We start from the raw sequence: 15,990 nt of genomic DNA, 5'->3' as shown, positions 1-15,990 counted from the left end.
AAGGCAAGAATCATAGTAAATGGGGAAATGACAGATTTCTTCGAAATCCAGAGAGGAGTAAGACAGGGTTGCCCATTGTCCCCTCTCCTCTTTGCTGTTGTCTTGAAATCTCTTAATTTTTTAATTAGACAAGATAAAAGGATAGTGGGGTTTAATTATGGGGACCATGAAGAGAAGAACTCAATGTATGCTGACGACTTAATGATGTTTGTGGGAACACATGACTCCGTGTCACGTGTATTTGTTATGTTTGAGCTATATGGGAAATTGGCAGGATTGAATATAAATTGGAAGAGGTCTGCCTTTATCCCACTGGACACAGTAAAAATTATGTCCCTGGATCCCTACAGATAAAAAAAAATGGATGAGAGTGTTAAATATTTATGGATTAATATATCGAGTAACCCTCAGGATTACATAAAACTAAACGTACTGCCCTTCATAAACAAAGTTAGAGATAAGATACGGATTTGGAAAAAACTGTCTATTTCTATAGCAGAATATCTCTGATAAAAATGTGTCTACTCCCGATGATAAATTATGTATTATGGAATGCTCTGATAAAAAATAAAAAGTTCTTTAAGCTCTTAGAGAGTTTATTTAGTGAGTTGATTTGGAGAGGGCGTAGGCCGAGAATGAGATTACATGAGAATGAGGTTACAGTTGGCAGAAGGGGAAGGTGGCCTCTCTGTACCATATCTGAAAGTATACGCCCTTGCAGGTCAACTCAAAAACAGTTTGGAATGGGGTTGTTGAGTAACGGTTGAGACGTATGCATATATATCCATGCATGCCTGCAAACACGTGCGGGCATGTATGATATATATGTGCATACATCAACCACAGCATCATGGGACGATGTGCGCAGATGTGCCCAGCATCTGCGCACATCTGCCCATGATGATCCCCAGGGGCTCATGGTGGCCCCTGTGGGAAATATGTGCCCCCTTATATTGTAGGGGCTTGTGCCCTCTTATATTGCAGGGGCTTGTGCTCCCTGATATATATGTAGGTGCCCCCTTAAGAGATATATATCATATAATGCCCCCTGTATCATATTGTGCCCCCTTATCATATCCCCATACCATATAACCCCCCTCCTACATGGACTCAGATGCATCAATGTGAATGTGGCCCAAGCATTCACATTGATGTATTCTGAGTAAAGGCGCCAGGATGACCGGATAAGGTCCGGTCATTCTGGTGACCTCAAAAGGATTCAAATTCTAATGAATTTGAATCCTTTTGTTCTAATTATCTGCAGCCCTGCTGGAGATAATGAAACATAATAGAGAGAGAGGAGATTACCATTGCGATGTCCGGAATGCTGAGAGCTACAGGCGGGAGATCAAAGGATCTCCGGCCTGTCTGCAGCGCGTCGCCGATGTGCGGGCCGGCGCAGTGACGTCATATCACTGCGCCGGCCCACGTGGATGATGGGGGCGCGCGCGCGCCCCCTGGTGGGCGGCGCAGCGCGGGAGTGCGGGCGGCCGGGTTTAAATATCCGGCGGCCCGGCACTCAGTAGGTTAGTTAGGGTCTGGGCCAGGACATGAGGAGAGCGCGTCCTGCGCTCAGGTTAGTTAGGGTCAGGGCCCACATGAAGAGGAGAGCGCGTCCTGCGCTCCGGACGAGACAGGACCCCCCAGGAGAGCGCGTCCTGCGCTAAGTGGAGTCTGGGATCGGGACCCCCCACCTGATAGGAGAGCGTGTCCTGCGCTCCGCTCCGGAGTGAGGGTCTGGGAGGAGAGCGCTTCCTGCGCTCTGGAAGAAAGAGCCGTGCCGTGCCTGCTCTGAAAAGGAGCAGAGCGCATCCTGCGCTCAGGAGGAGACCCCCTGGCAATCCATAAGTATCACCCCCCACCCCACCAACTCCATTAACCCCCCACTCCCTGGTTAACCCCCCCCTGCATCCCCCTGGTTAACATCCCTGCTCCCCTGATTTACCCTGTTAACCCTTTACCCCTGAACGTTAACCCTGGTGGCCCTGATTAACCCCTGGGTTACTCCAACCCCTGCATCCCATGGTTAACCCCTGCTCTGCTGCTCTGTTGAGCATGCAGCTGCTCTGATCTGTATTTCATGGCCTGCAGATATTAACCCCTGCAGAGCCATTGTGTTATTCTTGTAACCCCGTAGGGACAGTATAGAGCTAGGCGGGTGGGTTGTTATACTTGTATATGTGTATTGTATAGTTAGTTTGTGGGTGGAATTTGGGAACGTGTAGTGTAGTTGAGTACTGTATATTTAGTGTTGTGTTGTCAGTATTGCGTGCGTAGTGTATTGTAATAAATACTGTGTTACTTGTACCCTTTGTGCAGTGTGTACTTGTTAGCGGTAGTAAGTAAGGCGCATGCAGCTAGTATAGTGATTAGTGTAAGGCATAGCGAAGATATTGTGTTATTGTTATATAAAGGTATAAATAGGCGGAATCTTCACCAGGTGGCTCCTCCTATTTATGAATATTAATTATCGATATTCGCATAATATTGGTAATAATATTCCCCCTTTACATTGGCGAGCCAGGCCCACTGCTTGGATTTTGAAATCTGTGTTTGGTTTTGAGGTTAGAGGTCGGTTATCCTGTGAATTGTCAGGCAAGAGAGACGTGGTCAGCGGTCTGAGCGTCTAGGACCTGATAATTCGGACAGGAAACGCGACTTTTCCTCACAGCACCAAACGCAGATCAAAATCTTTAGCAGAGAATCTATGTTCTATCTGTGAATTAATATTTTGCTATTTGCTTTGCACGGTCACTACATCGCTCAAGTGATTGCGAGGGAGAAGAGGACACGTTACTGGAAGAGATCCATCTTCATGGGAGCAGCGTATAAAGTCAGGCTGGTCGGGAAGAGGCGATCCGGGAAAATGGACTTCTTCCAAGCAGCTGCGAGGACAAAGAGGTACGGCCCCAAGGAGAAGATGGACGCTCATCCAACGGTGAGTATGGACTTCCCCACACTGCAACACTTGAGCAGACACAGCACGTTCAATCCCATCCTCCCCACCACATACAAGTCAGCAGAAATGCTGTGGTCCGATTTGTTGGCACAGGCTTGTAGTTATGACAAGCTTTGTGTTAACAAACGGACGGTGTTGAATAAGGCCACTAAACGGCTTCGGATGCTAGCCAAACTCGTTCATACGTTTGAGGCTAGCATCTGTAAGCCAAAGGAAGTGGCGCTGGTGTCTCAGTCAACAGAGACAATTCCTCCGGCTGTTCACTGCCAGTGCTGTGCCAATAATTCCGACCAGGTTTCGGTATTGCGGGCACAGCTGGCGGAGAATGTGCAGTCTACTGTTGACCGAGATGCGCAGGTGGCTAGAATACAGTCACAATTAGTGGAGCTGCAGAAGGAGGAAATTGAGGCTAAGTTGACCCAGTCTTATACTGAGGTCAAGGCCTTCAAGGAGCGGACTGCCTCTACTAATGTGACGGTAGACAAATTGAAGGCTCAGGTTGCTGTAAGCTCCCAGATAATGACTGGCATGCAACAGGTCATCACCAAGTTGGTGCCGGCCCTTTCTTTTCCCATAAAGTCAGGGTCGGAATATCCCAAAACTTTGCCCTATACAGGGCAAATAGGGGGGAGAGTAGTCTGTGACAGGCCAAATCACCAGACCAAGCCTGTCCAGACTAACAGAGATTTTTCCCTGACTTTGGGGAAAAGGAAGATCGTGAAGAGTGCCTCCCTGAAGATGGAACAATTCAGGGAGCGCGGTTGCAGTGTGGACGGACCTAAGCCACACCGGGCAAACATCAAATGCTTTGCTTGTGGTGGCTTGGGTCATATAGCGAAGCACTGCAAAACACACAGGACAGAAAGCCCAATCAGGTGCTTCAGGTGTGGGAACAAAGGACACATTGCAAGGAATTGCCCTTGTGCAAGTAATTGCAATGTGTCCAGTGATGGGATTCAGTTATCAAATGGTGCAGCGGGGTCTAGTCAGCTTGGCCATAAAGGGGTTACCTCTCGGCAGCATCATCTGCTGCTGAGGGGCCAGAGTGGCCAAGCTAGGCTAGGCAACATTTGACACCCCTGTACTATTTGTTACACCGTTTGTTCCCTATACATGTCCATGTTGTGTGTTTTGGTTGTCCATTGTAACGTTCTCTTTGATGTTGATGGTGGTCCTTGTCTATGAGTGTGTTCCACCAGGCTGATTTGTAATGTCCCGTCTGCTGTCTTGTTTCATTCTGTGTCCCCTTGGAGCGGAGCAGTGTTATACTGTGGATCGAGAACGTATAGGGTCGCGAGCAGATAATATCACACGGGAAATCCTGCTGGTCGGGAGAAGGCAGAAGGACCTTCTTCATGCAGCACACAAAGGATGATGTGATATTATTCTGGGCAACCAGGGTCTCGGATCGATACGGGTAACACTGTTGTGCTCAAGGTTTTCGGTAGGGCTGTGTTGCGCTGGGGACTGGGGCGGACAGACAACATTGGTGTAGTGTTGTGCTGCGCACTTAATTCTAGTCCGAGCAGGTAGCACAGCTCTGATAGGGATTGGACGCAGAGTGTTTGGCAGCAGAGTGTGGACTGTGTTCTTGTGTTGTGGGGTCCTGAGGAGCCGGGGCATGCCTATGCCGTTGGTTCTGCGGGCCTCCACAAGATGGGATCACAGGGGGAAGTCAGCCTGGGTACACATGAGTGGACAGGGATGCGGTGCCATCAAGATGGTGCTTTGTCCACAGAACTCCAGTTATCCTAACCTAGTAGGGAGGCCATCCTTATCTGTTGGTGCAGAGGGATGTGTAGCAGAGGACACGCTCCTCTGAAGGTAGGGTGTTCAGACACCAGTGTTGGGATAATGAGGAGTCCTGTGAGACAAAGGGCAGCCCAATACCTTTCTCTACCCATGGGTCAAAGGTATTGGTGCTGGGAATTTTTGTACATTTAACTGCACCGTTAGGGGAGAAATTCCCCTGGGAGCGCCTGGTATTTTCTTCTGCCATAGGTTTTATATGGAGCGGAAGAAAAACCCAGGAGAGGCCACGGAAGAGGCCAGCTATTCCCCCTGACGCTCTTGGGAGACTCCAGAGGATCCCACTGGATTTTAGCAACCAAACGACCTCTGCCTAGAGGTGTTCTAGAGATGGAAGACTGTGCCACAATCCAGCGGGAGCATTATTTAAGGCTCTGGAGGAAGATTTGGAGACGTTCGGGTGGAAGAGCATATCACTTGTTTCACCCAGTGAAACTTCTTCTGGTTCTGGTGATCGTCATCTACAGTCGGAGGGTCAAGGGACTTATTGACCAAAATACACCAGAACCAGACAGAACTGTACAGAACTATCCGGAGGAGGAGGCTCAGGACATAACCAAACATGGTTCCTGTAGCCAAATATTATTGTATGGACACGTTTTGTTTTCAATGGGGGTTCGGGACGTATAACATGTACTACCCTGAAACCCCATAGCACATTGTATTGGATTTTGTTTGTCGGTCGATGGTGTACCCATAGACACTCTAGGTACAAATGTGACAGCCCAAAACTCGCCCAACACACTGCGGTGAGCTATCATTTGACTGTACACATTTGTATCCTATAGTCGTTTCCCATTGACACAGGGGTCTACGACCTACCTGTGTCTTTGGAGGTAGAGAGGAATGCCAGGTTGCATGAGGCTCTATGGGTACACACATGTAATGGAATTTGGTGGTGTTGGGAGGGATGTAACATGTATTTTGTGTGAATGGGGATAAGGTTAGGTCACGATAGGGACAGGCATTATTCATTTGCCACCTTGAACCCTGGAACGGTGAAGTTCTTAAGGGAAGGGCTGGATGTGCAGTAGAATTTAGGTACTATGACATCACCGCTTAAGAGTCTGACCTGCCTTGTAAAGACCTATTAATCTGTCCACGGGAGAACCGCACCCGTCAAGATGGAAACAGACGTTGGAAAGTTGTGATAGAAGAAAGTTGGGACTGAGACTATGAGGGTGAACCCGCTCCAGATGCCTTGGAGGCGGGCCATACCGGAAGATCGGCAGAACTACCGAGAGACTGTGGGGGTGTGGTCACTCCAAAGTGGGGGTGGCCGACACCAAGAGACGGATAAAAGAAAGGCCAGTTAAAGACTGCAAGGGTGAACCCGCTCCAGATTCCTTGGAGGCGGGCCGTACATGAAGATCGGATTACCAAGAGACTGTGGGGTGTGGTCACTCCAAAGTGGGGGTGGCCGACACCAAGAGACTGATAAAGAAAGGCCAGTTAACCGAAAGATGTCAAGAAGAAGACTGTGTATCCTGTGGACGGAGGAGTAGGTTACGGTGAAGGGCAGGTCGGAGGAAGCTGGATTAGGGATGTCTAAGTACCTAAAGATCAGTGTGCACTACAGTTCTTCCTGAACTTCCACCAAAGATGGGGTTGAAGGGGGGCAAATATATCTCAACCCGTTCCCCCATTATATTGTCGTATTATATTCCGACAACAGGGGGATTGTTGAGTAACGGTTGAGACGTATGCATATATATCCATGCATGCCTGCAAACACGTGCGGGCATGTATGGTATATATGTGCATACATCAACCACAGCATCATGGGACGATGTGCGCAGATGTGCCCAGCATCTGCGCACATCTGCCCATGATGATCCCCAGGGGCTCATGGTGGCCCCTGTGGGAAATATGTGCCCCCTTATATTGTAGGGGCTTGTGCCCTCTTATATTGCAGGGGCTTGTGCTCCCTGATATATATGTAGGTGCCCCCTTAAGAGATATATATCATATAATGCCCCCTGTATCATATTGTGCCCCCTTATCATATCCCCATACCATATAACCCCCCCCCTACATGGACTCAGATGCATCAATGTGAATGTGGCCCAAGCATTCACATTGATGTATTCTGAGTAAAGACGCCAGGATGACCGGATAAGGTCCGGTCATTCTGGTGACCTCAAAAGGATTCAAATTCTAATGAATTTGAATCCTTTTGTTCTAATTATCTGCAGCCCTGCTGGAGATAATTAAACATAATAGAGAGAGAGGAGACACCTCCGCTCCCTCTGTTATGTGCATTCCAGCATCGCAATTACCATTGCGATGTCCGGAATGCTGAGAGCTACAGGCGGGAGATCAAAGGATCTCCGGCCTGTCTGCAGCGCGTCCCCGATGTGCGGGCCGGCGCAGTGACGTCATATCACTGCGCCGGCCCACGTGGATGATGGGGGCGTGCGCGCGCCCCCTGGTGGGCGGCGCAGCGCGGGAGTGCGGGTGGCCGGGTTTAAATATCCGGCGGCCCGGCACTCAGTAGGTTAGTTAGGGTCTGGGCCAGGACATGAGGAGAGCGCGTCCTGCGCTCAGGTTAGTTAGGGTCAGGGCCCACATGAAGAGGAGAGCGCGTCCTGCGCTCCGGACGAGACAGGACCCCCCAGGAGAGCGCGTCCTGCGCTAAGTGGAGTCTGGGATCGGGACCCCCCACCTGATAGGAGAGCGTGTCCTGCGCTCCGCTCCGGAGTGAGGGTCTGGGAGGAGAGCGCTTCCTGCGCTCTGGAAGAAAGAGCCGTGCCGTGCCTGGTCTGAAGAGGAGCAGAGCGCATCCTGCGCTCAGGAGGAGACCCCCTGGCAATCCATAAGTATCACCCCCCACCCTATCCCACCAACTCCATTAACCCCCCACTCCCTGGTTAACCCCCCCCCCCGCATCCCCCTGGTTAACATCCCTGCTCCCCTGATTTACCCTGTTAACCCTTTACCCCTGAACGTTAACCCTGGTGGCCCTGATTAACCCCTGGGTTACCCCAACCCCTGCATCCCATGGTTAACCCCTGCTCTGCTGCTCTGTTGAGCATGCAGCTGCTCTGATCTGTATTTCATGGCCTGCAGATATTAACCCCTGCAGAGCCATTGTGTTATTCTTGTAACCCCGTAGGGACAGTATAGAGCTAGGCGGGTGGGTTGTTATACTTGTATATGTGTATTGTATAGTTAGTTTGTGGGTGGAATTTGGGAACGTGTAGTGTAGTTGAGTACTGTATATTTAGTGTTGTGTTGTCAGTATTGCGTGCGTAGTGTATTGTAATAAATACTGTGTTACTTGTACCCTTTGTGTAGTGTGTACTTGTTAGCGGTAGTAAGTAAGGCGCATGCAGCTAGTATAGTGATTAGTGTAAGGCATAGCGAAGATATTGTGTTATTGTTATATAAAGGTATAAATAGGCGGAATCTTCACCAGGTGGCTCCTCCTATTTATGAATATTAATTATCGATATTCGCATAATATTGGTAATTAATATTCCCCCTTTACAGGGGTAAAACTCAATTCTATAACTCATTCATAAGAACATTGGATAGAAGTGTAATAAATAGTGGGATGTCACGGATGGTGTTGCAGAAAACTAGAAGACACAAATGAAGATCCGACTGACTTGATCCAAAACTAAGGAACAAGAGGGTAAGCCCTGTAACAGCCCTAGCTCTCTCCCTTACTGCTCAGCCTATGCAAAAATCTCTATGGTAGATAATTGCATACCCTCGTCCTCGACTGTATGACACCTGAACACCCTATAATAGTGAGGGGACACAACCACCGGTTCCCTACACTAAATACGGAGGGAGTCAGGGTCACCTAGGATCAAGACCACAGGAAAACAGAAATAAAGGAACAGATTTATCTTGTGGATGCAGCAGTAGCAGCTTCTAGCATCAGCACAGTCCAGGAAGTTGTATAAACCGCAAGGTGAGGCAGTATGGGGAGGAGATATATAAGGAAGCAATCACTGCTAATAGATGACAGCTGGGAGAGGAAGGAGAGATGTCAAAACGAAAGCAAAACAAAAGAAGATCATGCAGGAAGTACTGAAGAACGTCTATCAGAACTTCTCAAAGATCTGGTGGTGACATGGGATATGTCAGGTATTGGAAGCAGGCATTCACTTACAAGATCAAAGTGAGAGCTCTCAAACATGGAAATTAATGTATAATACATGGATGGCAGTTAAATCTTTATGGGATGATATAGAGATACACAAAGAAACTTTGTTGTGAAATAATGTTTACCTAGAAGAATTAAGGGTAATACAGGGAGTGCAGAATTATTAGGCAAGTTGTATTTTTGAGGATTAATTTTATTATTGAGCAACAACCATGTTCTCAATGAACCCAAAAAACTCATTAATATCAAAGCTGAATATTTTTGGAAGTAGTTTTTAGTTTGTTTTTAGTTTTAGCTATTTTAGGGGGATATCTGTGTGTGCAGGTGACTATTACTGTGCATAATTATTAGGCAACTTAACAAAAAACAAATATATACCCATTTCAATTATTTATTTTTACCAGTGAAACCAATATAACATCTCAACATTAACAAATATACATTTCTGACATTCAAAAACAAAACAAAAACATATCAGTGACCAATATAGCTACCTTTCTTTGCAAGGACACTCAAAAGCCTGCCATCCATGGATTCTGTCAGTGTTTTGATCTGTTCACCATCAACATTGCGTGCAGCAGCAACCACAGCCTCCCAGACACTGTTCAGAGAGGTGTACTGTTTTCCCTCCTTGTAAATCTCACATTTGATGATGGACCACAGGTTCTCAATGGGGTTCAGATCAGGTGAACAAGGAGGCCATGTCATTAGTTTTTCTTCTTTTATACCCTTTCTTGCCAGCCACGCTGTGGAGTACTTCGACGCGTGTGATGGAGCATTGTCCTGCATGAAAATCATGTTTTTCTTGAAGGATGCAGACTTCTTCCTGTACCACTGCTTGAAGAAGGTGTCTTCCAGAAACTGGCAGTAGGACTGGGAGTTGAGCTTGACTCCATCCTCAACCCGAAAAGGCCCCACAAGCTCATCTTTGATGATACCAGCCCAAACCAGTACTCCACCTCCACCTTGCTGGCGTCTGAGTCGGACTGGAGCTCTCTGCCCTTTACCAATCCAGCCACGGGCCCATCCATCTGGCCCATCAAGACTCACTCTCATTTCATCAGTCCATAAAACCTTAGAAAAATCAGTCTTGAGATATTTCTTGGCCCAGTCTTGACGTTTCAGCTTGTGTGTCTTGTTCAGTGGTGGTCGTCTTTCAGCCTTTCTTACCTTGCCCATGTCTCTGAGTATTGCACACCTTGTGCTTTTGGGCACTCCAGTGATGTTGCAGCTCTGAAATATGGCCAAACTGGTGGCAAGTGGCATCTTGGCAGCTGCACGCTTGACTTTTCTCAGTTCATGGGCAGTTATTTTGCGCCTTGGTTTTTCCACACGCTTCTTGCGACCCTGTTGACTATTTTGAATGAAACGCTTGATTGTTCGATGATCACGCTTCAGAAGCTTTGCAATTTTAAGAGTGCTGCATCCCTCTGCAAGATATCTCACTATTTTTTACTTTTCTGAGCCTGTCAAGTCCTTCTTTTGACCCATTTTGCCAAAGGAAAGGAAGTTGCCTAATAATTATGCACACCTGATATAGGGTGTTGATGTCATTAGACCACACCCCTTCTCATTACAGAGATGCACATCACACAACATGCATAAAGAGGATGATGTGGTCAAAATACTCATTTGCCTAATAATTCTGCACTCCCTGTAGATAAAACACCATGGCAGAAACATGTGATATATAAGCTTGGACAGATTTGGAAAATAGGGACATAATGGGGTTTCAAGAACTTAAGGACAAATTTGGTTTCCATGATAAAGATTTATTTTACTATATTTATTAAGGCATGCTATTAAATTGTGTTTGTGAAAAAAGAAAGAAACTATAGAACTCCCACAGCTATTTAAAAGGATTATTAGAATGACAAAGGGGAGGGGGGAGAATAGCTATGATATATAGTATCTTATTACAGCAAAGTAGAAGTAAATTAGGAAATATGGTAAATATAAATAAATGGAGGGGGAGGGTGGAGCCAATGGACCCCGAAGATTGGAAAATAGTTTTTTCCGAAATTAGAAGGATTTCTTAAACCCTGCCCACAGATTAATGCAATTTTTCATGGTTTATAGATTGTATTATTCCCCAGCCAAATTAATAAAAAATTTCAAAAACAAGGTGTTCAAATGCCAAAAATGTGGTGAAGAGGGTGTAGATGGAATACATTTATTATGGGAATGCCAGTGTTTACAAAAGTTCTGGAATTAGGTAATTAATAAAATATTGAGTTACCATAAGATTAGAATCCTTAAAAGCCAAAAAATGTGTATCTTGGGGAGTATGAAAGACATAGGTAATGTCAGGTCACAAGAAAATTATTTCAAGCAAGAAGATGTATAGTAAAGCCCTCGGTTAATAAAAGGCCTCCGACGATAAAAATGTGAGAAAGCTTGGTAAAGTGTTCGATAGCCCGTGAGAAGCTATACTTAAGATCTTGGAGAAAAAAAGTTACGTTTGATAAGATGTGGGAAAAGTGGTATAAAATGAGTAGTTGGAGGCTCGGGCAGGATGGAGGGGGGGGGGGAGAGATAGAGAAGGAGGGGAGACATTCTTTTCTTTTCTTTTTTTTAGGGTTAATATGTGAATTAATTTATCTAGTTAGTTTTAGGATACTGGAGAAGTGGAGGGAGGAGGAGGAGGGCTAGGGGGAATATACCAAATAAAGAGAGAGGAGAAAACGTTATTCATATGGACTATTTTATATTATAAGATGGTTTCCTTTTGTTGGGAAGGATATTGTTTTTCTTTTTTGTTTATATAAGTAAAATTGTGTATTTTTCAATATGAATGCTTAAATAAAAATTTATAAAAAACTACTTTTAAAACAATATCCAACTAACGACTACAGAAAGCAACTCATTGAACTCATAGGGGTTTTAGTACAGGAGTAATTGGCAAAAAAGAAAGAACATTTCTTAAAATACTCCATCCATCCACAGCGACATTTTATTTCCTACCGAAGATACACAAGTCTTTGAGCAATACTCCATCCAAAAACAAGTTAGCACCATCATGCCCCAAATTGAATAAAGATTCCACCAATCAGATGATAACTTTGAAAAAGGGTCAGAGTAGTAGTACAGGCTTCTTTAAATGTGGAGTGAAGAGATGCAAGTGTTGTAAGATCATTACAGATAGCACAAAAGAAGTAAAACTACTGACACTTAAACATTTCATCCGACTACGTTCTATTATGAACTGCGGCACCACGAACGTCATCTATTTACTCCAATGTACCTGAAATTTATATTATGTTGATCATACGATCCAAACCCTTAGTGAACGCATGAACGAACGTAGATAAAATATTAAACGTAAGGTCGGTACACATAGCGTATCACATCATTTATCAATTTATCACAAAGGTGACCCTACTCTCGTGAAAGTAACCCCTCTAGAATGGGTCCCAAACTCATATCAGACCCTCTATAGGAAAGAAATGTTTTGGATTTTTCAATTAAATACTCTAACACCATTTGGATTGAATAAATCTTTGGAGTACGTGAACTACTGACCAATATAATAACACATATCATGTTATTTCATATAAATATAGGCATTCTTTAGACCTAACCTTTTATGAATTATACAGGCAGGCATGAATTTTAATAATAATTTTAATCTTATTACTAATGCATTATTTTGTATGAGACATAGTGACCCATCAGTGTATTTGTATTCTGGCTATACGGCATTTTTATTGTTTGTATTATGTTATATATCAGAAACAATTTAAACTAATCATGGTGGTATATATATATATGTTTATATATATATATATATATATATATATATATAAAGACGGAAGAAGCCAGCAGCACACCATTAAGATCAAAAGAACACGTGCGGTTTATTCACCCAGTGTCATGTAGCAGCGACGTTTCAACTGCTTATTGCGGTCTTTCTCAAGCTATGTGCACATTTGTTACAACCACAATATATATAAGTGTATCAATTCATAGTACAAAAAAATCAATTAGCTCTAAAAGTGAACAAAATTCATAATAAATCACATATAAAACATATGAAAATTCATCCATATCAATGTGTAAAATACATAATTGAAATAAAGTGACAGTGCCATATGAACAATGCATGATATACAGTGACAATACATAATAAGGTTTAATTGATAATTAAAAAATACAGGTGTGCCCCTCACATAGTGTGTATTAAAAAATCACACAATCAGCTGATAGACTGCGCACGCCGAGCATAGCGGTCTCGGTGGCGTCCACATTCAGTTACTGCGCATGAGCGGAAGCAATAAATCTCGCGATATCTCAGGCGCTAGAAAACTCAATAGAGACCACATCAAAGATGGCCTAATCCGACAGCGCTCATGCCTATGCAATAAAGGCCACCCACTCCAGAATCATGTGATCCTTGTCACATGATCCAAGTAAACCAGGTAAACAAAACCATTGATGTATAAAGGATCTGAGCGGCAGGAGGGTGGTGGGACGCCAGACCTTGGGTTTCCATGGCAGCGGTTTTGCTGCTGATCATTGGTGAACCATGGGTCGTCTGTACGATCCTGACCCGCAGTCTGCCGCTCAGATCCTTTATACATCAATGGTTTTGTTTACTTGGTTCTACTTGGATCATGTGACAAGGATCACATGATTCTGGAGTGGGTGGCCTTTATTGTGTAGGCATGCGCCCATGTGAGCACTATCGGATTAGGCCATCTTTGATATGGTCTCTATTTAGTTTTCTTGCGCCTGAGATATTGCGAGATTTATTGCTTCCGCTCATGCGCAGTAACTGAATGTGGACGCCACCGAGACCACTATGCTCGGCGTGTGCAGTCTATCAGCTGATTGTGTGAGTTTTTTAATACACACTATGTAATGGGCACACCTGTATTTTTTAATTATCAATTATACCTTATTATGTATTGTCACTGTATATCATGTATTGTTCATATGGCACTGTCACTTTATTTCAATTATGTATTTTACACATTGATATGGATGAATGTTCATATGTTTTAAATGTGATTTATTATGAATTTTGTTCACTTTTAGAGCTAATTGATTTTTTTGTACTATGAATTGATACACTTATATATATTGTGGTTGTAACACATGTGCACATAGCTTGAGAAAGACCGCAACAAGCGGTTAAAACGTCGCTGCTACATGACACTGGGTGAAAAAAACCGCACGTGTCCTTTTGATCTTAATGGTGTGCTGCTGGCTTCTTCCGTCTAATTGAATGGGACCGTGGTGGTGGTTCATACTGGCCTGATTTTGCACCCAACCGAGGAAGTGTGCTGCTTTTTCATTTTCCATATATATATATATAAGTACAGGATCCAAGTTGATCATGAGGGTATATTTAATATTTGTGTTTTTTATATAATAATTTTATTAGCTAATTTTTCTGATTGGGTCAATTATCTGTCCACCATCCCTTCATGATTTAACTTATTTTAATATTAATCCACTTAGTTCTTAATATTCACCCATTTAATATATATATATATTTATTTACTTATTCAGTCATGTATTCAGTTAGACATATTTTTTTTTGTATAAAAGATAGAGGAAGGCATGGATTTTAATAACCTTTTAATAACCTTATAAATTAATTTATTATCTAATGCTCAATATTCACTTATTTGTTTATTTATTTACTACTATAAAACAATTTAGATTATATGTGACTAGTTATATATAATTTATACACCCACATAGATGTTATTTATTTGTTTATTTATTATATATAAATGGAGCATATATATATATATATATATATATATACTATAATGATTGCTGTTAATTATAATACATTGGTAAGATCCCTAAACGCCTGACCTTTAAGATGGTCAGTAAAAATGAGAGGAACTAATTCAAAAATGGGCTATAAGTAATTTTCTACAACATCCTCTGTGTAACAAATCTCCTGGCACCCCGACTGGGTACCTCCATTGATGGATGCATCTAGTGCTTCCCGAGGGCTCCAAGCACACCGTTTGACACCGTAACCACCACAGGAACAAGGAACAGGAACAGCTCTTACAAGAGCTAGGGGTTATAGCCAGGGGAGTATACAGCGTATAACAATCCCCACACACATGAGACGAGGCTTTAAAATCCAATATGCCCAAATAGTGTCCCAGGGGCTATAGTCACAGGGCAAGAGGGTGGCAAGCAGGACTCTCCAACTCCCAGTGACGAAGGTGCTTTCGTCACACTCTGTATCTGTGCCCATTGTGAGTTGGATGTGTTCCAAGTTGGATTGCATGAGAACTAGAGTAAGGATGTGCTCACTCCTGAATCTTTTCGATGCCACCCCTAAGTTGACATCACGTCTGATGCGTTCCAAGGTGAACCGCAGGGGAGCCCTGGGTTAGGAAGCACTCACTCTGAAATTGGTGATAACAGGTTGTCAAAACAAAGTATCATATTTGTTAACAAGGCAATTAACCTTAATTGCCTGGGAACTTTTCTCTGATTGGCTCTCATGACCGTGGGAACTTTTTGCTGATTGGCTGACTATGCTGTATTCTGTGAATGAAAACTAGTTTTTAATGTAAATGGGCAGGGGAAGGCATGTGACTTGTGGAACCAATGAAAACAAACCTCCTGGTATAAAAGGATCAGCCAGAAAAGAAAATGGCAGTCCAATTTTGTTGGGGAGCGGGGATACTGTGCCTTTTTTTTTATTGACCCTTGGTGTTCTGAAGCATCCCCCTGACCTCCTGTCATACTGCCCAGTAACCCTTTAATCCCTTCTTCCATCACTGTTCTAGCTCACCAGTGGCTGAAGCAGTGATGGAGAGGGGGCAGTGATTTACATGGAGCGCTTAGCAGCCACAATGAAGTGCTGCTCAGCACTCCTGCTCCAGGCTACCTCCCTAAAAGGATAAATAATAACCCTTTCATCCTTTGGAGGAAGCAGTGGTGAAGGCATACGTACAACTGGTGCAGGATCAAGAGGAGGAGCAGGTGGTGGAGCTGTGGAGTTAATCATAGGTGAACTCTTTGGTGATGTACTGTTTTGCATAGGCAGTGGAAGAGGGATTATCGATTTCTGATTTGGTGGAATAATCATTGGTAATGGAGGTGGTGGTGGATCCATCAAGGGTGG

Source organism: Bufo gargarizans, chromosome 10 (assembly GCF_014858855.1).
Source record: "Bufo gargarizans isolate SCDJY-AF-19 chromosome 10, ASM1485885v1, whole genome shotgun sequence".
Lineage (NCBI taxonomy): Eukaryota > Metazoa > Chordata > Amphibia > Anura > Bufonidae > Bufo > Bufo gargarizans.
The sequence above is the reverse complement of the archived record's forward strand: the minus strand, read 5'-3'. Positions refer to the sequence as shown.